The following is a 22,668-nucleotide window of genomic DNA, read 5'->3' as shown; positions in this document are numbered from 1 at the left end:
ATCTTAAACACTGTGGGTGATTATGTGACTGTGTGGTGTTTAGTATTTAAACACTGTGAGTGATTATGGTGTAAACGTTTGGTGTTTAGGCTATAAACAGAGCAGGTGTTTAGTTTTTAAACATCACAACCGTTTAAAACATAAACATGTGTGTGTGATAAACACCTAGGGTGTGCTGAAAATAAACACAGCATGTGTTTAGTTCCTAAACATGTTTAATAAATAAACGCGTCGCAGTGTTTTTAAACTGTCACAGAAAAGTGTTTAGTTAGGTGTTTAGAAACTAAACAAATTTTTTACAGTGTAGAATAAATACACAATTATCAATTTTTATTACTTATATACATGTACACCAGTGTAATAATTATAGTTATTGTCCCATTCACTCAATCCACACAATATGAACTTTGGTTTCGTTTCTCTTTAATGTTCGTAACAATGTAGGCCTTACACTTCACTGAGACATCGTGACGGTGATAGCTTTCGATCTGGGAATTTTGAAGCTAACACCACCAAGCTCCTCCTTGGAGAGTTGTGGTTGGTTCTTACCACTTCCAATCTTTAGGTCATACGCTTTCAGCGTATCTTTATTTCTATCATGGCATTGTCTATTGCCACAGTAGTCCTCCACCCCCACCCCATCCGTTCTGCTTATCACCTATCTCGTTCGCAGTTCCCGGTCCGCAATACAGCGATCAATTAAGAGAGACAATGTATTGTCTTTGAAATGGCTTGATATCCATGTCTGTGCGCAGACGGACTATCATAACTGAAGAGTTTATGGGCGACAATTTTGAAATCTACTCACAATTTATTTCTACCGTATTCTGATTCCTCGTAAGTAATCGAAATCTTGGTCCTCAAAGAGTCTTGAAATCTGCCATCCAGAATTTAACTCAGACTATACGGGTAAGGATCCGATGATATCATGACCTTATAATTCCAATATATATGATCTTTTTTCTGTCTAATGAATTTCACGTATTTAGTTTGTGTTTCTGCAAGAAAATAGTGATGCTTTATAACTAACAGAGTCCAAAGATTTGCGTTGAAATATAAATAATTGTATTCACTTGCATCATTTAGATCTTCGCGTACTAGTTTGTTTGTGTTTGTGTTATGTGGGCGTTGCTGAGCTTATTTTCTTTTTCAACCTCCGTAATAGGAGGTGAATGATTGTGCCGGCGTTGATTCGTTTGTCTGCATGTTTGCAAAATAACTCAAAGAGCAGTACTTTATATCATCACAAGAAACAAATGATTAAACTTTGGCAGTGATCCGGATTACCATTTGGATTCTTGCAATTGTATTTAATCTGTGTATGCCATGGATCACCTTCTCGATCTAAAAAAATCCTTTGCTCTTAGAATTTAAAGTGATCTGATTATCTGCACGTATTATTCATATCAAATTTATGTTCATTTCTTTTTTTTCAGTATAAACATTATCCAAACATGTTCTCGAGAGTGCTTTTTTTGGAAAATATACAATACATCACTTAATATTTCACTATTCAAAGATATGCGTTTTGTGTCAATGTGGCCAGGCAACCTTAAATGCACAATTCATAATTTGTATATGAAACAAACACCCAGCATTGACTTTTTCAAAGTAGTTTTAAAATGTGAGTTAGGAATAGAAACAACCGGCGCAAAAAATAAAATCAACTAGTATAATCAATTTTAAGTATTGTTAACTGTACAAAATGCGAACAATAGTTATAATAGAATGTGTAAAGACTCAACCGTGTGCGAGTATTGTGTAATGAGAAAAATAGTGTACCTCCTGAAATTTTAGGCTTTATTGCAAAATTAATTTTATATGATAAGATGTTTATTAATACAAGTGACCTAAACATATGCATCGAAACTTATTAGAACTTATTTAAAGCTTTTTGAACGTGTTGTAACAGTTCGAATAACTTTTGATTGCATATGATCCCATTGATAATGCACATGCAGTGAAACTGCTAGTTTTATGGATTTACATATTGCAGATCAAATAATAATTAGTGCATAATAATTATTATTCAGCATTATTCTACCTATTCCTGTATATTGTGTATACTATTCGCTTTATTTTGCTTTAAACTGATGTGTGTTTGCATTCGATTTTCAAATGCATATTAATCATACTTAGAAAACAATATGCAACAGGTCGTTACTTCTTGGAACCCTATCGGTCTTTTTCTTTTTTCTGTTATAGAGAACCCTGCAGAAAAAAAAAATAGAGTTACTAAAGGATTCTTTACATGTTCAGGAACATACAATAGAGTTTAGGCACAATAAATGTATAACCGAAGAATATTCTGCATAACCTATTATCAAAAACGTTCTGAAAAGTTATTCTGTAAGATTCCCATGTACAACTCTCTAAAAAATCCTTTCCGCTCTACCTGTTAGAGAATTAAAATCCATTCAAGATTTTTTATTAAGTTGTTTTAGGTGTGCGTGTATGTGTGCGTGTATGTCTCACATTCCTTCTTTATAGCTCAATTTTTTAGATTTAGATTTTACATTCACATGCAGGAATTGATAAGGTTTACGAACTGTTTGTTGAATCTTCTTAGGTATTACCAGAGGAAAATTGCACCTTTTTGACCTACTTTATTAAAAGCTTTATTGAAAACATCAGCTTTTGGCTTTTTGGGTATACGGCCATTACCGATTGTGAGTCTAATGTCATGATTTGTGTTTTATTCCTTAATATAAGTTCAGATAAAACATTTCAATACTCCTTGGCATCTTGTGACCTTGCATTACAAAACAACAAAAAGTCGCACACACTGAATTTGTGTGGGGACTGAAAATAGGTGGAATGGGTCAACCTAGCCCATCTAAACTTTTTCATATTTTCTAAAAGGGGAAGTTTTCTTCTACATTATGCTAAAATTTGGGATCATAAAACGGGCAGGAAAGTGTGTTCTTAATAAGATTATCTCGAACATTTTTTTTTTTTGGTAATATAGTGCAGGTGTGTCTTTTAGAGTCCCCTTTTCATTTCTTACGGACCTTGCACACACTCTTCACTTTCAACTCTCATAACTTTTGACAGGATGACTCTACTGCTCTGACAGTTGGCATCACATATGAACAGAATGTGTTAATATTTAAAGGCATGCTTAATTTCAATTTAATCTGGCAATCCCTTCATTGTTGTTACTCCGGTGGTTAACATCCTAATCTTTGTCCCATTCATAGCCCAACAAGCACGGCGTGGTATAGATTAAGCGCTTCAGTAGACACTGTACTTTAGAGCCTCTTTTCTCAGTTCACACTTTTCCTGAGTGTTTGCTTTCTTTCCAATATTTAGCTAGGTTAGGAGAGTCCATTTGATTTCAGTTATACAACATTTTAAAGCTTAAAGTCTTTCTTACAGAATATGCTCTTAACTAAAATTCCATGTCTGGCAACTTTTTGTTTTGTTTTGTGATGCAGGGTCACATTTAATACATTATTCTTTTAGATTCAACCCCTATTTACTGAAGGGGATGAACTTTTGTTCTTCTTCTTTTTCAAGAAGCCCATTTCCTTGAGGCCTTTTGAACAGGAAGATTTTTTTAAGACAAATGTATAGATTAGTATCTCTGTTCTTTTAATGACACGCCACTTTCTTTTACTTAATTGTGTATTGATACCTCACTCAAACAATTAATCTTGTTTCATATCACTGTAGCATCACACCATGTCATTGTTATTGAAAAGCGGAAAGGCTCAGGTATAACTATCAGTTTCTTTTTTTTTTCAAATTAACTCACTTCCTTCTTCACTCTTCGTGTATTTTGTAACAGGATCATTGTGCGCTGGAATTTCAATCACTTAACAGGGAATTCCAGTCGAGTTTGAAGTTAGATTGAACAGAGTGATTAAAGTGCGACAAGCACAAAAGTGCATATTTGGTCTACATCCAGGTAGGGAAGTTACAGAATTTCAAAGATTTGCAAAAATTAAACAGCTGAATCGATGAAAGAGCAATGTCATCACCTCACACTTTTCGATTGCTCATGTAGTCCTACATAAAAGGATGGTTATCATCATTAAAATAAATGGAAACTAAAATCTTTATTTGACGATTATTAGGCTTAGGAGGAAAATACAAACACCTGATAACTTAATTTGTACTTGACGATATTACAATCAAAGAGAGAAAAAGAATAAAAGCCCGACCTTAATGCAATATGTACATTAATCTCGTTAGAAACTAGAACAGCTTGGGACACACCAAAAGTATACTTGGAAGAATGATAATATTTATCCGTCTTTCGTCGTTTCCCAACAAAATGATTTTGTAGCATTGCGTTCACTGCTTGGGTGTGTCTTGTAAGTGCGCAGGATGGAATGGTTTTGTGTGCTGCCCGCACTCAGACAGGCAATGATAAACGGGTTGAAATAATTGCCGAATAAATCTGTTGTTCTCCAGGTCATATTTTCTCTTTTTTTTCTCTCTCTCTCTTCAGTATGTCTGACCGTAAGATACATTAGTAGGATTTATATTCTATACTCAGACAATGATATTCTAAAGAGTGTTTCAAGTGTCTTGTTAAAGGTACTTGGGGCATTATGTAGGGGGTTGAACTTTCATGCCGTCAAACCCCCGTTTGAGGCGAGACCCCATCGCCAAACGAAGTTGATGGGGTGCTATACCCCCCTAACGATTCCTCGTTTGAGAGTTGGGAGTCGAAGTACTCGCCCACTGCAAAATAACTTTCTACTCAGGTGTGGCAAACCTGGAGGCCAAGCCAGGGTTTAATGACCGCAACAGCTGTCATATTACGTAAGAGCATGATAAGGATATCTGCCTGTGGCAGACCATTCAAAGTGCAATCAATTTTCTCTATTCTTTCTAAAGTTTTAGATTTTATATTCTATTGAGAAATTCTATAGTCATCCGTTTTGAATTTCGAACGAAAAAAATTTGACCCATAAATAACGAAAATACAGGAATAAGAAGGAGAGCATTGTAGAAGTTTGTCGACGCACACATGTACCATGGAGCTACATAGCCCATGCCAAAACCAAAACAATCTCCTCCTCTTGCGGGTGCCCCCCCCCCCCCCCCCCCCTGTGGCGGTGACTGATGCTTAGATTAGTCCAGGGTCAAGAAACAGGTGTTTTATATCTTTGGTTTTTAAGTCCTTGATTGCCAAGATATACACTGGCATTGTCTACAGGGGTGTAGCTTCTTCAAACGAGAGATTTGCCTCATGTTGTGTTTGTTCTTTTTCTAGAAGCCCATTTTCTCTATGTGTTTCGCAACAGGAAGAGCTTTTTTTTTCATTTTGGAGACGAATGTAAAGACAAGTGTTTTTTTTTTTGGTCTTTTAGTGACACCCACTTTCTTTATCTGGTACGTGCATTTTATCTTCACTCATGCAAATCCCGTTTCTTACCATTGTCAGATTACATCAGTGTTATTGAAAACAGGAAGGCTGAGATATGTCTATCAGTTTCCATTCTATTGTATTTTCAAAGAACTCCATGCACTTCTCTTCGGGTTTTTGTAACAGGATCATTCTGCGGTGGAATTTTAATCAGTATTAAAAGCGGGAAATACCAGGCCGGCTTGAAGTTATATTGAGAAGAGAGAGATATATGAAAAGTACAACACTGCAAATTTGGTCAAAATCGGTATTGTGACCCTGCATAAAAAAAAACGAAATATATACAAACAAACGAACAAAGAGTTAGATATTGCAAAGAAAGCACACACTCTGGACAAGTGCTGACGAGAAAAGAGGCTTTGAAGTTTTGGTTCTATTCAACTGCTTAATGTTACCAAGCAGTGGTAGATGTCAAATTAATGGGATTGCAAAAAAGAAAAAACAACCAACAAACAAACAAACCAGGATGTAAACCACGACATCAACAACAATGTAGGGAGTATCAGATTCAGCTGAAGTCAAATAAACATTATGCTTCATTAATAATCTATCCATGTCTACTACCAATAATTTCAAAGCATTTAGGTGCAGTAATCTTTTAAAAGTTATGAGAGCTGGGAAATGTAGAGTGTGGAAAAAAGATTTGTTACAATTGAAAAGGGGTCTATTAAAGACAAGATTAATTACGCTTTTGTATAATATCTATACATAGAAAAAACACAGTTTTTCATTCGCTTTATGATACCGAACTTTTGAATAAAGCAAAGAAAAGTTTACCTAAAAGTATGAAAATTTCATGATTGACTTCGTAGAACCTTTTCACATTGCGTTCTTGTATCCACCTTGAGTTCTCACGCAAACTCAGGTTGTGCGACTTTTTGTGGTTTTGTAATGCACTGTCATAAATTTACCTGCTAGGGAAGTTATGAATTTCCGGACATTCGTACATTTTTGCAAAGGAGATCTTGAGCACTCGAGATTTCAAATAAATATGAAAATGGGTAAGGTTATGTCTCATCACCTCGCATAGATTTCGAACATTATAATACGAATTAAAATGTTACCAATAATAAAGAGCGGGACATGAAAACGAGGAAGAGGTAAGCCAATTTTCTTCCAGTTTGCAAAACTTATATCGTTTGCCCTTATCATAGAATGTGACTTCATATACTTTGGAGTGATAAACTTTTTTCATTTGTTTAGCCTAGAATTACCCTTTTCGATTATAAAACGTAAATTATAAACAAAGGTAAATAGATGTGACCGTGCACCTCAAAACGAACATAAAGTCGCACACACTGATTTTGCGCGAGGACTGAAAATAAGTGAAATGGGTCAACCTAGCCGAACTTGACTTTTTCATATTTTCTGAAAGAGCGGGTCTTCTTTTACATTATGCTAAAATGTTTTTCATAAAACGGGCAGAAAAGTGTGTTTTTTTAGTAGTTTATCTCGAACATTTTTTGGTAGAATAGTGTGATTAGGTGTGTCTTTAGAATCCCTTTTTCATTTCTGAAAAACCTTGTCCACACTCTTCACTTTCAACTCTAATAACTTTTGAAAGAATAGTGCTACTGCTTTTAAAGTTGGAATTAATTATGGACAGAATGTGTTAATGAGGCATGCTTAATTTCGGTTTAATCTCATAATCACTTCATTGTTGTTACTCTGGTGATTTACTTCCTGTTTTTTGTCCCATTCATCGCACAGCCAGCACGGTTTGGTAAAGATTAAGCGCTTGAATAGACACTGTACTTTAGAACCTGTTTTCTCAGTTCACACTTTTCCTGAGTTTGTGCTTTTTTTCCCCCAATATTTAGATAGGTTAGGAGAGTCCATTTGATTTGAGTTATACATCATTTTAAAGCTTAAAGTCTGCTCTTTCAGAATATGGTCTTAACTAAAAATCCATGTCTGGCGACTTTTTGTTTACTTTGAGGTGCAGGGTCACAAAAAATGTATAAGGTATATACTAGTTATTGGAACATCGGTTCTAATCTCTATTAATGGGTTCATAGTTAGATGCCCTTCGATGAAAATGATATTTGCTGGCTACTCGAAGACTTTATCTCTTTAGCACTCAAGTCATGTCAAGACATGTGTATTCTGTCAAGAGAAGATATTAGCATTCTTAACACGACTTGTCAAAAACTACTCCCCTCTCTGATTTAGAGAAATGTCATTATCAAAGACACTTTACTTGATTTCGTACATGTTATTTTATGCGAACTTTCTTTTTAAATTGAAGTACACTCCCTTTGCACAATCTCGAATCTTTACTTATCATAGAATGTGAGCAAAATTGGTCAACTCTTTTTATAGCAGTACCTTAAAATCATGTAGGATATTTTACACTAAAACAATTTCAGTAATTTTATTCAAACCTCTGACAATAAAAATAAAGCGAGCAGCAGCCTTTCCTCGTTATTTTTTTTAATTTCTTAAAATCAATTTAGGAAAAGCATTGAAAACAAACAACACATTTGTCTTAAAGGGGAATGAGACCCCGATGTATGTGTTGATCAAGCAAATGCATTAATTTTAGTGGAACTCACCAGTTTAGTTTGAGGAAAATAGGACAATCCATTCCAAAGTAATGATTCTGTTTGTTGTTGACATTATCACCATCTTCAAACCGCTAACTTCATTGATGTACATGTATTTCAATTTTCAACTATTTGATTCGATTTGAATCATCTCTTCACTGTATGGAATCAGTTTGTAATTTCTTTTTTTGAGCATTATCATCAAACACTCAAATAGGTACAATCAAACCTGTCTTTAGCGGCCACCCAAGCGAGACGAAGAAATGGCCGTTACAGACAGGTGGCCATTATAGCAGGTTCTTTACTCTTTTTCTCATGTTGTTAGTGGTCTTATACAGCAGGTGGCCGCTATAGACAGGTAGTTGCCAAAACAGGTTTGGCTATCATTATAATTATGAAAAGCTTGCTTCCAAAAGGCGCTAAATCCATCATTTTTAATGGATATAACGATTTTTGGAGTAAGCCTTTCATATACCATTCATGCCATGGTTATTTCTTACAATTAAAAAAAAGAAAAACATCACGCATATGCATCTATAATCATTGCTCTTTTTAATATATGCACATGAATCAATTGGTTTCATTTCTCTTGTGCTAATATTTGTGACAATGTACACTTTATAGCGACATTATGATCGCTTTCAATATAGGGATCACCACCAAGGCGATGCCCAGAGGATTGAGTTTATTCAGTGTATTTTGGACACCTTTATTATGACTCCTATATCTGCAAGAATTTGATAATTATTTCATAATGTTGTGTTAGGTTCTACGTTCTTGTCAAATCTCAATTAAAACAAAAATGAAACGACATTCACATCAGTCTATGTAAAACGAATATTGCATTGCTTTTATTGATTGTTTTTGTTTTTTATTGTTCCATATTCTACCTTAAAAAAATACATAAAACATAAACATCACAATTCAAAGGCATGGATGAATTGTCAAGTACAGCTTATGAGGCAATACATCATTGCTTGTAGGGTATAGATTCCCAGATGCGGATGTGAGATTAATTCTTACTTCGTATATGTAGTTGAAGGAATGACACTTTATGAATTGGAGAAATATGACGTTGAAAAATAAAGAAGAATAAGAAAAAAAAGAAGAAAACAATGTCCGCGGCACAATACTTCTTGAGAGTTGCGTAATCACCCGAGCGAGGTACAAGTCAGATGCAGTGTACCAAAGCAGAGATACCAAATGTGTACAAAGGAAGTTCAGGAGACAATACAGAAATCACGAGCGAGGCACAGGTTACACTGTAAAAACATCGGTGTTAGATTTAACACCACGGGTGTTAAATCTAACACCGATCAAACTTCAATAAAGGACCACACCCACCGGTGTTGAAAATGCACTGTGATGGTGTTGAAAAGTGTTCACCTGACACTTCGTGGTGTTAATTTGACACTGTACCTGGTGTTATTTTGACACTGTACTGGTGTTAATTCAAAAATGACACCACATGGTGTTGATTTGATATTTGTTGGTGTTAATATCAATGGTTTAACACCCGTCCAGCTTCAATAAGAGACCACACCAGCTGGTGTTACTTTGGTGTAAATTTATTTTCACATTTTTTCAAAAATCTAGTATTTTAATGTAAAATTCTTGATCGTCTTGTTTAAATTAAAAATCAACAAGAAGTGCAGTTACTAAGAAACTCTTCAAAAAACAGTTTAAAATTTGGAAATGACACCCGGAGGTGTTAATTTAACACCATAAATGAGCACCGAAAATTTAACACCAGCTCGATGTTCACTATTTAACAAAGGACTTTTTGCAGTGTACATTATCGATAATGTCAGTAATACGAAGTATGAACAGATAATGTCGAGGAGGATTGAAGAATAGCTATAGATATGAATTCTTAAAAAAAAAATAGTTTAAGTTTATGTGACAATTAAAAACCCTTTAGAGTATTTCGGGATTTTTCACATTGATGTTGAGTTGTCTTTATTTCTGTTGATTGATGTTTCATATCAGGTTGATCTGAAAACAATTCAAGTGCAGATGCAATCACGTTTGTAAGACATGGATGATCATTACCTCTGCTTCAAAATGATACATGACTCACGTACATGGGCGCGTGATACGAGCATTATGCACACATTTCACAAACATCTAATCATTACCACGATGTGCACATGCCCATCCACACGTACACGTACACCTGTACTCACACACGTTTACAAACACAGGAATTACACGCAAACAAATCCACCAAAAAAAAAAATCGTTTGAAAAACAAAACAAAATAAAGTAAAACTGCCCGTCCATACACGCACCGGAATTTTCCCTTGCAGTGATCCACGTTGTATTCACACCACCCCTCAATACTATATGATAAGATTACTTGTGGCAAATGACCGATATTCTCTAAGGGGGCGTTGTCGAAATAAAACTTCTCCCGATGGAGGACATCCTGTATTGTGTTCGTCGTAACTTTATTGGATTTGGTGGAATATAATCGATTATCAATTATTGTAACTGCAGTTTACCCACACAATATTTAATGATTAGTATAAATGCTCATCTTTTCCAACCAACACTTATTTCCGTCCAATGTATGGTTAATTTTTGATGTCCTTTGTTAATTTGCACCATTTAGGGGCAAAAATGAAATAAATAAATATATATATATATATATATATATATATATATATATATATATCGAATCAAGTGCATTTACATGCAATTGTCCATGATGATGTTATACCTCGTAACCATGATGTCGAAATTTATCATTAGGATCGCTCATTTACGACGTCATATTATAGGCTCCTTTTTTAAATCAATTTTATATCACTCGTTGTTTCAAAATTAGCAATCACTCATGAGATCTTAACGCGTGCATATGTATAGCCTGGCATGCTCTCGTCAAAATTATAACCGAAATCTTTCGAAGGACTCAGAAACCACTTCCTATTCTTTACAGGCCATTGAAGCATTTAAGGTTCTGTGCGAGCCATATATTAACTTTATTCAAACTATATGATTCCAGCATGAAATAAAACCATGAAAAAAAATCAAAATTATGTCATTGAATATTTACATATTATATTTGAGCGTATAAAAATTACTTTATTCTGGATTTGGCTATTTCAGACTCATTGCAAAACGGTTCCGTTTAATAATGCGCATGTAGACCATGCAGGTAGATTATAACAAGGATTAAAAGAAAAAAAGAAATCAGAAGCTAGCTTGGATGTATAAATCAGGTTCCAGACTAAACATACTGCATTCTGTATCTTATACAAATAATGACTGCTATGAGGGGCACAGTTAAAATTATGGGCCCAAGGTGCTGTGAAAACCGTAACCATGCCCGAAGTGAAGCTGAGGGCATGGTTATGGTTTTCATATCACCGTGGGCCTACATAATTTTAACTGTACCCCGAATATCAAGCAGTCATTATTTATTTTATATACCGAAAATATAGATTATAGTCTCTTTTACAGCACTCGTAATCAATGCTGATCGACAGCGCGGCGGTCGTATCATTGGTGCGTACATGAGTGATCATCTGTGTGTAGAATGTAGAGTTCTGTGGGTTCGACTCTCTCCAAACCAGTCCGCTAGTCTCTTTCACAGCACGCTGATCGAATGCGCGGCGGTCGTATCATTGGTGCGTACATAATGAGCGATTTATGAGTACGGGGTCGCGACTGTCTCCAAAGACTATTTACTAACTGTGCCCGAGCCCCGGTCACAGTAACTCAAAAATAGGGCGCAGCTATTTTCATGACCCCCCTTTTAACCAATCAGATGAGAGGATTGTAGATATGAGGTATGAGATAGATGATATAAACCTCCTCGCCTGCATATGTCGCACTCATAAAGATTTCAATACATGGATTGTTTCATTGAATAACGACTTCTTTATCAAACGTTATCTTGCTTGAATTAGGGTCAGGTGTGGCAAATATTTCAGTCTGTATCTTTGTTCAGGCAATATCTATCGCCTCCCCCCTCGATTCTGCCTATCAACCGTGTCGTCTGTCACGAGATCGAATCCCGTTCTTGATTGGAGTTCGCAGTCCGTTATACAGTGACCAATGGGAAAGAAGATCATCTCGTTAAGAACTTAATATACATGTCTGTTTTCGGTCGGGATATCAAAACTGCAGAGATTATGGACGCCAATTTTGAAATCGAGTCACTTCCTCATTTCTGCTATATTCTGACTCTGAAACGAAATCTTGGTCCTGAAAGTGTCCTGAAACCTCCAATTCCAAATTCAGCTGAGACTATTCGGGTAAGGTTCTGATGGCCTTAGGATATTGTAATGTTACAAGATACAAATAGATTATTATTGTTTTTTCTCTCTTTCTGATGAATTTCAAGTAGTTAATGTATGTGACGGAAGAAAGGGGTGTTACATAATCAAAATAGTCTGATGATTTGTGTTGACATATTTATAGGGTCTTTATTCACTTCACCTATAGGTGAGACCTTGGTATGTTTGTGTGTGCGTTATGTGTGTATAACTTACTTTTTTCCTCCATTATATGGGGTAATGTTTTCACCGTGTGTCTGTCTGTATGTTCGCTTTTAATTCAAAACCTTGCGAATGTATATAGATTAGTATTTAAGAAACAGCTTATGATGACATGAGAAGCACTTTTGCCAGTGGTCCGGGTCACCGTCTGTATCCTGGCATTGTTAACCCGTTCCATTCGGGAACCTGGTAGCCTGTGTATTAAGTCTATGGAGATTTCAGAATTCAGTATGGAATGGGTTAAGTGATCCGTGTACATCACGGACCACCTTTCGTATTTGTATAAATGTTCAATGATTTTTTTCTAAAAAAAAGAAAAAAATATTAAATTCCTCTTTGATAATTAGCCCTCGTGTTTAATGATAATGATCAGTTCTGATGTGGAAGCTAACAATGACCGCATGACATAGGTTTTGATTGTTACCATTGTTATTTGCATTTTAGTAACCCTTTATTTGATTAACCCGCCTTTCAGATATTTTGAAGATACATTAAAAGGAACCTCCGAAGGAGAAAAATTTATACAATATCACGAGACATGTCTATTAAAGATAAGCGATACTGCATTCTTTAGAATAAAGAAAGGGTTTTTTAAAAATTTTAAGAATAATTTTCCTGTACACAAATCCTTGTAGGTGTTAAAGCAAGAGACGGAACCAGTCACTGACAAGTAAAGTTTTTATTTGAAATGTTCGGTTTTTGAAAGAGAGAGAGAGAGAGAGAGAGAGTGTGTGTGTGTGTGTGTGTGTGTTGGTGTTACGAACTTTCCTAATTGACGTACATCTCAGCAGCAATCGTTAAGCATACCAATTTTGAATACTGAGGTGTTGTTTTCATGGTGTTGTTTTATGTGAAAAAAAAGAGTAAAAGAGTTTACTTGAGTGCGAGATATTCAGCAGAGAAAGCACCCTCATTGTATTTCATATGGCATGTATGTTTGACTTTTTTATTTCTTTTGTACAGCAAATTTACCTGGTATGATTTGAAAGACTGCACAGTGAACACCATAACCATGGAAAACAAAGCAACTCCTAAGATTCTTGTAATCTACACAGGAGGAACTGTTGGCGTTAAGAAAGTGAACAACGGTAAGTCAGCAGGAAACATGCTTTTCCACCTCCCTATTCACCCTTCTTCATGATCTCTGTTTAGCTATGCCACTCTGTATCAAACTGTCGATTCATCAGTTGTTTGATCAGTAATAAGATCCCGTCAAGTAAAAGAATAATGATAACAAAAGTTTGAATCGATTATGCATTAGAATCCCATGTCGGTCTTTGTTCCTAATTAAAGATAATTATGTGCATGGAACAGTGAAAACGTAAACGACATTACGTTGGGGGTAAACTGGAAAGGCGTCTACGCTGAATGAAATCTTCTTTCTAATGTACGAAGATGATTCATTCAAAATAAATAGCTATAATATGCATATTCGTGGGTGTGTCTGCCTTCCTGTACAATAATTTAATGCATGTGATTTCCTACATGAAAAAAGATGGAAAATAAATGTTATACAAACTTGAACTTGAAACTTGTGTGTGTGTGTGTGTGTGTGTGTGTGCGCGCGCGTGCGTGTATGTGTATGTGGGAAATGCAGTTTCACAAAATAATGCATTTGGATAATGAATATTTCTTCTTCATCATATTCATGCCAACAGTCTACATACCCGTGAAAGACTATTTGCCTGACTTCATTAGGAACACGCCGACAGTCTACGGCAGGCAAACGGCCAGCATCCAGAGCCTCAGTACCTTCGATCTCACGTAATTACCTGCATTACGTAAACGAACACATTGGACAGGACCTCAATGTTATCACACAAAAGGCCGATATCATTCGATCTTGTACAAGACAATAAATGAACTATAACTAATACAAATCTGCACCCATGTATTTGATAAATACTGGACTTCACTTAATAAGCTAATTATAAAAGTAATCCCATTCCTCCCCCTAATACGCGCACTCTTTCGGAGACATTGCAGCCTACGATAACTATTAAACAATTAGAGTGAAGTAAAATATTCTACTTTGATGTAATGTATTTTGCCGGAAATAATTGCATCGGTCAAAAGCGTTTATGATTCTAAAGGATGGGATGGTACAAACATAAAACAAAACTTGTCATTAATAGCATATCATTACGTTGTACAAGCATAGTCTTTTGAGTGGGTACCTCCACTTTTTTTCGCAAAATGTATAAATATGTCTGTATGAAAAATGCCTAATTTTGTAATGATTATTGACAAATATTATTCTTTCCTACCTATGTATCATTCCTTCAAACGCATGTCGAATCTATATTTTTTTTTTGTACATTCTGTTGAAAGAAGTGAAAATAAAACCTTTGAATTGAATTTAATTGAATTGAATTACCAGAATCTGGTATCATTTAGTACTTGTTTAGCGTAGGATGTCAATGATGTTAACTAACAGTGCCTAGTCAGAGTGTTTTGGAGTCAAAGTCATCATGCTTAAACCCTTCGCCATGGTGACGGTATCCATAGAAACCGAGAGGGCAGCCACATCCGCTACAGCATTTTGGAGTGGGAGACTATCAAGGACTCCAGTAATATCAACGCCGAAGACTGGAAGCACATGGCAAAGGATATCCGACGATACTACACCGTCTTCGATGGGTTTGTGATCCTACACGGCACGGACACGATGACCTACACGGCATCGGCTCTCTCCTTCATGCTGGATAACCTCGCCAAGCCCGTTGTCATCACGGGCGCGCAGATTCCTATAGCCGAGTTCCGCAGCGATGGGGAGAACAACATGCTGGGCGCCCTTGCCATGGCCAGTACTCGGCACGATGATGGCAGGGTGATTGCTGAAGTAAGGCGATAATGAAAAGTGGTCGTTCTCTTTGATACGGAATACAATAAAGAACATTTTCATTTTAACACCAAATACGAAAAAAAACCTCACTATATAAGTAATATTCACTATTTTTGCAAACAAAGTATTAGATTAAGATGATAAAGGAAAACATAAAGATAAACAGTAGTTCCACCACCTGATTATATACACTCGGTGAACAGTTGATCTTGTATTTTAATGTTCTTCTGTAATATTAAATTACATCATAATTATCGCCCGAAGATTTCAGCCTGTACAGTTACAATAGTACACCTCCCCCCCCCCCCCCCCCCATCAAGGCAGCGTATGTTGGAAATGATAAAGGTATAACATTACATTTTGTATAATTAATTCAACGCCCCATCACCCAACAAGGAGAGTATAGGACTTTTTTTCCCCTCATCTGCACCCAATCCCCGATACGCCCTTTATCTTTTAGGTCTGTATATTTTTCAACAACAAGCTGATCCGTGGCAATAGAAGCATGAAAATGTCCTGCTCCAAATTGGATGCCTTCGACTCCCCGAACTTCAAACCACTCGCCACCTTGGAAGACAACATCGAAGGTGACTCACCGGGCCCTTCAAGTTAGACCAACGGCATCCACTTGAGCTTGTTGCGCAAAGTTACTACAAGTATAATCATAATATGGGAGGATGGTGGTTTTGTGTGCGCTTTAAAAAAAAAAATAAAAACATAAAAAACATAAAATCAAAACAAAAACGTAATGGTATTCAGGCCTCATTGAGAAAAAGGGGTATGTTGAAAATATATATTTTTTTCACTCATATCAATTGTTATCTATCTACTCTTATGAATCATTATACTATTTTTTCTACTTTTGAACCTGATTCTTAAAAAAATAATATCTTTGGAATAGATCTGAAGTCTATAAAAATAAACACAAAATAGTAAAGACTTTGTTCGATCAAATGAAATGAATGCTGTATTAGATTCTAGATTTAAATTCTGCACGCTTTCGTATCATGGTGCTCGTTCATCGTCTATTTTCAACGATGAAGCAGAAGTTTTTGAGCTTAATCAGCTGATCAAGGTCAATTTTGTACTGAAAAACTTACGTCTAACTTTGTTTTGTAAAACTGTTCAATACAAAATTTGTATAGGTTTCTGTTTATGTGTGAATGGATTTACACGAACTCATTGTTTGTATTTGTGTCATTGCAAAATATTGTGTGATGTCAAACTAAATTCAAATAAAATAAAATCAATTACAAAAAAAAAAAAATATATGTATATATATTTCAGAAGGTACACTCAGACAGTTCATGGAAAATCCAGGCTACTTCAGTAATAAAAAATGGCTTCTTTATAAGCAGCGTCCTTTATCTTCTATTGTTTTATCCAAATGTGACATTAAATTCGTTCATCCCATCATGTTAGTGAACTGGAATGATGTTCGTCAACCTGTTCCTGGTAGAGAGTTCAGTATAAAGGCGAACATGACTGCCAAAGTCACCCTCCTTTGGATGTATCCCACCATCACCGTCGACACGGTGAGTTTGGGGCATTGTTTGGTGTAAACACGACCTTCGCCACGGTAAGTATGGGGCAACAATCTGTTAATAACACGACCCTCGGCAGGATGAGTTTGAAGCAAAAGTCTATAACATGACCATCGACCCGGTGAGTTTGGGGCATTAGATAATACATGGCATTCGACACGGTGAGTTGCCGGAAATAGTTTGTATAATATACAGATTTTTCCCCATTAATAATTTACATGTAAAATGCATTATTATCATGTCCATAACTTTATCCGTGGTACGGTGGTGACTTTCTTAAGACAAAATTCTACATATAGCTGGACGTCATCCTCGATACGGCAAGCCTCGTGTAATACATGTTACATTCCCGTTGACAAAGTGAAGTTGGGGCAATAGCTGGGAGTATAATGTGCATAGCACCATACTTGATAAGGTGAGTTTGAGGTGATAGTCGCCTAATCACCTACGACGCTAAGACTTTGAGGCAATAGATGGTATATAAAAATTACCCTTAACACTGACACCTCGGCAAGAATCTCTGTGTATAAAATTTCTTCCTAGTCGACATGTTAGGTTTTGGGGCAATAGTTGGCAATTAACGGAGCCTTGCAAACAACGCAAGGACTACAGTAGTCGGTTTAATACCGATAATCAGTGACACGTGTTTCCCCTGCTCACAAGTTAATTGTGCGCAGAGGACTTACGCGTGTCACGGTGTATTAGTATTAAACGGGATCTAGTATTTAAAATCTCTGCAAGTTTTCCCATTGGGAGACATACATCAAACCAATGCAATCAGAGGACAAAACTGAATTGAGCGATAAGGAATAACATAAATAATTGTTGTCAAACGGAAACGAAGAAACAATGACCTGTAACAGGTGGATTATTCTGAAGACAGTTTCTGGTAAGAGCAATGTTCTGAAATGAGGTAAAATGTCTGCTTTTGTTTTTATTTTACGAAGATGTACACATTTGGAATGTATAGCATAAGAACTATGTGCGTTTTTGACGATCTTTTTGCGTGTTTTCCTATCGCATCTATCTTGCATGTTATGTGGTGATTGACTATGAAGGGGTGTTTCCTACTGGATTCGTGAGTGAATTCTTAGTATGAATAATTGTTTCGTGTGCAAAAGTCGTGTCTCTACAAAAATGTAGCTCTTGGTCATTTGAAAGACAAGCACTTATAGATTTACCATAGTATTTATACATTAAAGTTTGGCACTTTCTGTTCATCTTTGCTCCTTACATGTTCAAGGTAACTAAAATCAATAAAAGTTACATTGATTTGAAAAAAAAAAAAAAAAAAAAAAACGTATTCCCAAAGCATGACTGCGTTGCATTCTCAGAATGATGTCGCACACAGAGGGTTTACACCATGGCACATAAACAGTTACAGGTTGTTGATTATCTTTTGACCAAGCTCTGAGACAACCTTGCGCGATATAAATATAATCAAAGATCCGTACTGTCATTTTCTGTTCATTTCGTGACAGACTGACTCCACCCTTAATCGCAATGGAAGGGTCAATCCAGTCAACGGTTTATTCAACTTCGAAAATGATATAGAATTGATTGTTTAATTAACGTCCATATACAACTGATTCGCGGTCTTACATAATTCAACCTTGATTTTTTAGGTGAGGGCGAATCTCCGTGGTGACATCAAGGGCGTGGTGCTGATGACTTTCGGCGCGGGAAACGTGCCATCAAATCGCCAAGACATCTTGAGCGAGATTCAGAATGCCGTAGAGGGCGGCAAACTAATTGTAAACTGCACCCAGGTTCCTCACGGAAAAGTCGAAGCGTCTTACGAAACGGGAGACGTGAGTGTTGTTTTTAAAGGAAAATGAAATCCTAAAATGCATGTCGATTGAGTGAATGGAGCAATGCTATTAGTAAAATACATAACTGAAAGTTTCAGGAAAATCGGACAATCCGTTCATGACTTTTATATTTTGGAAGTTTTTTGTTTTTTGTTTTTTTTTTTTGTGTTTTTTTTGTTTTTTTTTTGTTTTTTTTTTACTAAACCACTGATGGATCAGAATACTACCAAAGGTCATAGCATCACATAATGCATTTCAAAGTAAAGAAATTATAAAGACAATTCATCATTTTACATAATTATGTACTTTTCTACCATAATTATAATGAAAGAGTGCTAGACTCACATTTTTGCGACAGAAGAGAGAATAATTATTATTACCCTTAACACATCTCTATCAGTAACAGGTCCACTGGCAAGGAATGTGTACTTCTAATAATTATGAAATGAAATTGTTTAGTATTTTCTTAACGTTTTCTTTTATAATGGTAGTATATGATCTGTATTCTTGTGATCCGGTAGTCTTTTCCCAAAATGAAAAATAAAAAATCACAACTTTTGAGCGGATTGTCCGATATTCCTCAAACTCACTGATATGTTCTACTAGAGTTGCTGCTTTCACTCAATCCACTTACCTGATATTTGGGGTAAATTCCACCTTTCTAATAATAAAGTCAGGAATAGGCAGAGGATTATAGGATAAGATCAGGTAGGAAAATCACCTCCCTGGGTCTGGAGATCGAAAAAAAAACACACACCTGATGTGTTTTTTTCTCAAATGTTATGTTGCCTGAGCGAGGGAGACACTGTAAAACTACAAAATGAAATATCTTATTGCACGAGAGTCATGGAGGCATATAATTTCTCAAATAATCAAAGTTCTTGATAACACAGTTTGTTTGATGGCGTGTGCATTAACAGTATACATAATCGAATTTGGTGTGAATCAAAGTTACAAAGATGAACGGTTATTACATTTTCATAAGTGCACTGGTCACGTGCTTGTTGTAAGAGTAATCATTTCAAATGATTTTGAATCAAACGTCAAAACAAAAACAAGCAAAGATCTAGTTTTGCTCTTTTATTCAGTTCTTACGTTAAGCAGTAATTTTGTTCCGACCTTCATACAAATACGTGTCTCATCTGAAACCCATAGCACATATTCCATAGAATTTTGAAATAATTAAATCTTTGAAGTTGAAAACTCTTAGATCGTTTTAGTCGCTCACTCTGTGGAAAAAAAAAATAACGCAAATATCACCTATACACAATTACGGCATTTATTAGATCCGTCACGAAATAATACAAAAAGGGGATGACCACGTCATTATGACTTACTAAAAGTGTACTACATGCCGGGTGGGAAAACGGACTTGTCAGTGTCCGCCATGTCCTTTATTTTACACTCAAAAGCGGGATTTGTGTGCGAGTGTGCGTGTATGTGTGCGTGTGCGCGCGCGCGTGCGCGCATGTTTTCAATTTTCGCAGTAAAATTTTACCCGAAATGTTGTTTTCAATGTACATGATATGGCGTCTCAAAAACTGATTTTCTTACATGTTGGTTCTTAAACCATACTCGTATTTTGAAGGAAATGCTTGGAACCCGATTTCAACATCGCACAAAGTCTAGATCTCTACCCTAATTTCAATAAAATAACGTTTTGAATGTTATAAACATGATAAGAATTCCATAGTTATCGCCACTGCATGTTCTCAGAGGTGAAGCACATGCAAGTTTTCCTTCCCCGTTATTAGTTTGCTAAATTGTTTGTTATTCATCTTTGTTTACCAAGGCCGTGCTAAGAGCCGGGGTAATCCCCCTCTCCGATATCACCCCAGAGGCGGCGCTCACCAAACTTAATTACGTCATTTCAAACGCAACAGACATGGATCGCCTACTCACACGTGATCTGCGGGGAGAGATGTCAGAGATGCACAACCAGTATGACATGGAGCAACTTGAAAATCGCGTGCGCAACTTGAACTTCTAGACGATTCTTGAATATACTCGGGCAAATGTTTATGGAAAATGCGTGATGTAGCAAAATCAGACCATCCTCCAAGGGTTTAAAATCGTCTTCTACGTAAATATCCTTATGATGATGAATCCTACTTTGTTTTGGGGTTTTTTTTTTCACATGATCATTCTCATTTTGCTCGCTGTCCTTTCAGCCATTTTAACTGCACTGGCAACGTGTGAGAGATGAATCATACTATAATTCGAGCAACGTTTGACTGTCTGTCTGTCCGTTTGTCTGTCTGGCTGTTTGTTCCTCTACTCCTCCCAGGTCCTTGGTCCGATCTCCATCAAACTTAGTGGGTGGATGCAGGTTGACCGCGAAATTTCCCTTGAGGGGTTCATTTTTGGAAAGGTCAAGGTCACAGGGGGCAAAGGTCCAACGGCGTAGCCAGGATTTGATCTTGGGGGGGGGGGCGGTTAGTCTGCGAGGGAGCGAAGCGACCGAGCCCGAGCGAGCGGAGCGAGCGAGGGGGGGGGGGGGGGGGGAGGGGGTGTCCCCCCTCCCACGGTAAGAACTTTTTTGCATTTTGATGTTGTAAATGGTGCAATTTGATGCATGTTTTTGCGCGTTTTATCGACGTGAAACAGTCCCACTTGTTTAAGGCTGCAGTAAAGTTTGATGTAGATTATCATTGAATAATTTGCCTATAATATGGTATAATTTAAATACACTTCTTGTAGTACTTCTTTTCACTGAATATCACGAACGCGACTGAACCCGAGCGAAGCGACCGAGCCCGAGCGAGTGGAGCGAGCGAGGGGGGGGGGGGGGGGAGGGTGTGGGAGGGGGGTGTCCCCCCCCCCCCTCTCATGGTAAGAACTTTTTGCATTTTGATGTTGTAAATGGTGCAATTTGATGCATGTTTTTGCGCGTCTTATCGACGTGAAACAGTCCCACTTGCTTAAGCTTGCAGCATATTTTGATGTACATTACAGTATCATTGAACAATTTGCCTATAATATGGTATAATTTAAATACACTTCTTGTATTACTTCTTTTCACTGAATATCATGAACGCGACTGAACCCGAGCGAGCGGAGCGAGTGAAGGGGGAGGGAGGGTGTGGGACCGGGGGATGGCCTCCCTCCCACGGTGAGAACTTTTTGCATTTTGATGTTGCAAATGGTGCAATTTGATGCATTTTTTGCCTGTTTTAACGAGTTGAAACAGTCCCACTTGTTTAAGGTTGCAGTATATTTTGATGTAGATTATCATTGAACAAGTTGCCTATTTAATGGTATAATTTAAATACACTTCTTGTATTAATTCTTTTCACTGAATATCATGAACGCGACTGAACCCGAGCGAGCGGAGCGAGCGAGGGGGGAGGGGAGGGGGTGTACCCCCTCCCACGGTGAGAACTTTTTGCATTTTGATGTTGCAAATGGTGCAATTTGATGCATGTTTTTGCGCGTTTTATCGGCGTGAAACAGTCCCACTTGGTTAAGGTAGCAGTATAATTTGATGTAGATTATCATTGAACAATTTGCCTATAAAATGCTATCATTTAAATACGCTTCTTGTATTAATCCTTTTCACTGAATATCATGAACGTGACTGAACCCGAGAGAGCGGAGAGAGCGAAGGGGGAGGGGAGGGTGTGGGAGGGGGTGTCCCCCCCCCCCCCCCCCCCCCACGGTGAGAACTTTTTGCATTTTGATGTTGCAAATGGTGCAATTTGATGCATGTTTTTGCGTGTTTTAACGAGTTGAAACAGTCCCACTTGTTTAAAGTTGCAGTATATTTTAATGTAGATTATTATTGAACAATTTGCCTATAAAATGGTATCATTTAAATAATCTTCTTGTATTGATTCTTACACTGAATATCATGAACACTGTCTGTTCAGCAGTCAAACAGAAAAAGCATGCACACGAGGGTGTAGATAGGGGAATATCCCCTCCCATACGAAGGTAATTTTGCATTTTCAGACCTGAAATTCAGCGATCTGTTGCAAATTTTTGGTGCAATAAAATGATAAAAAATGATAAAATCACGGAATTTAGCTCTTATTCCG

This window comes from Diadema antillarum, unplaced genomic scaffold (assembly GCF_040938485.1).
Source record: "Diadema antillarum isolate AM-2024a unplaced genomic scaffold, OU_Dant_1.0 seq00000735_RagTag, whole genome shotgun sequence".
Lineage (NCBI taxonomy): Eukaryota > Metazoa > Echinodermata > Echinoidea > Diadematoida > Diadematidae > Diadema > Diadema antillarum.
Note: the sequence above shows the minus strand (reverse complement) of the source record.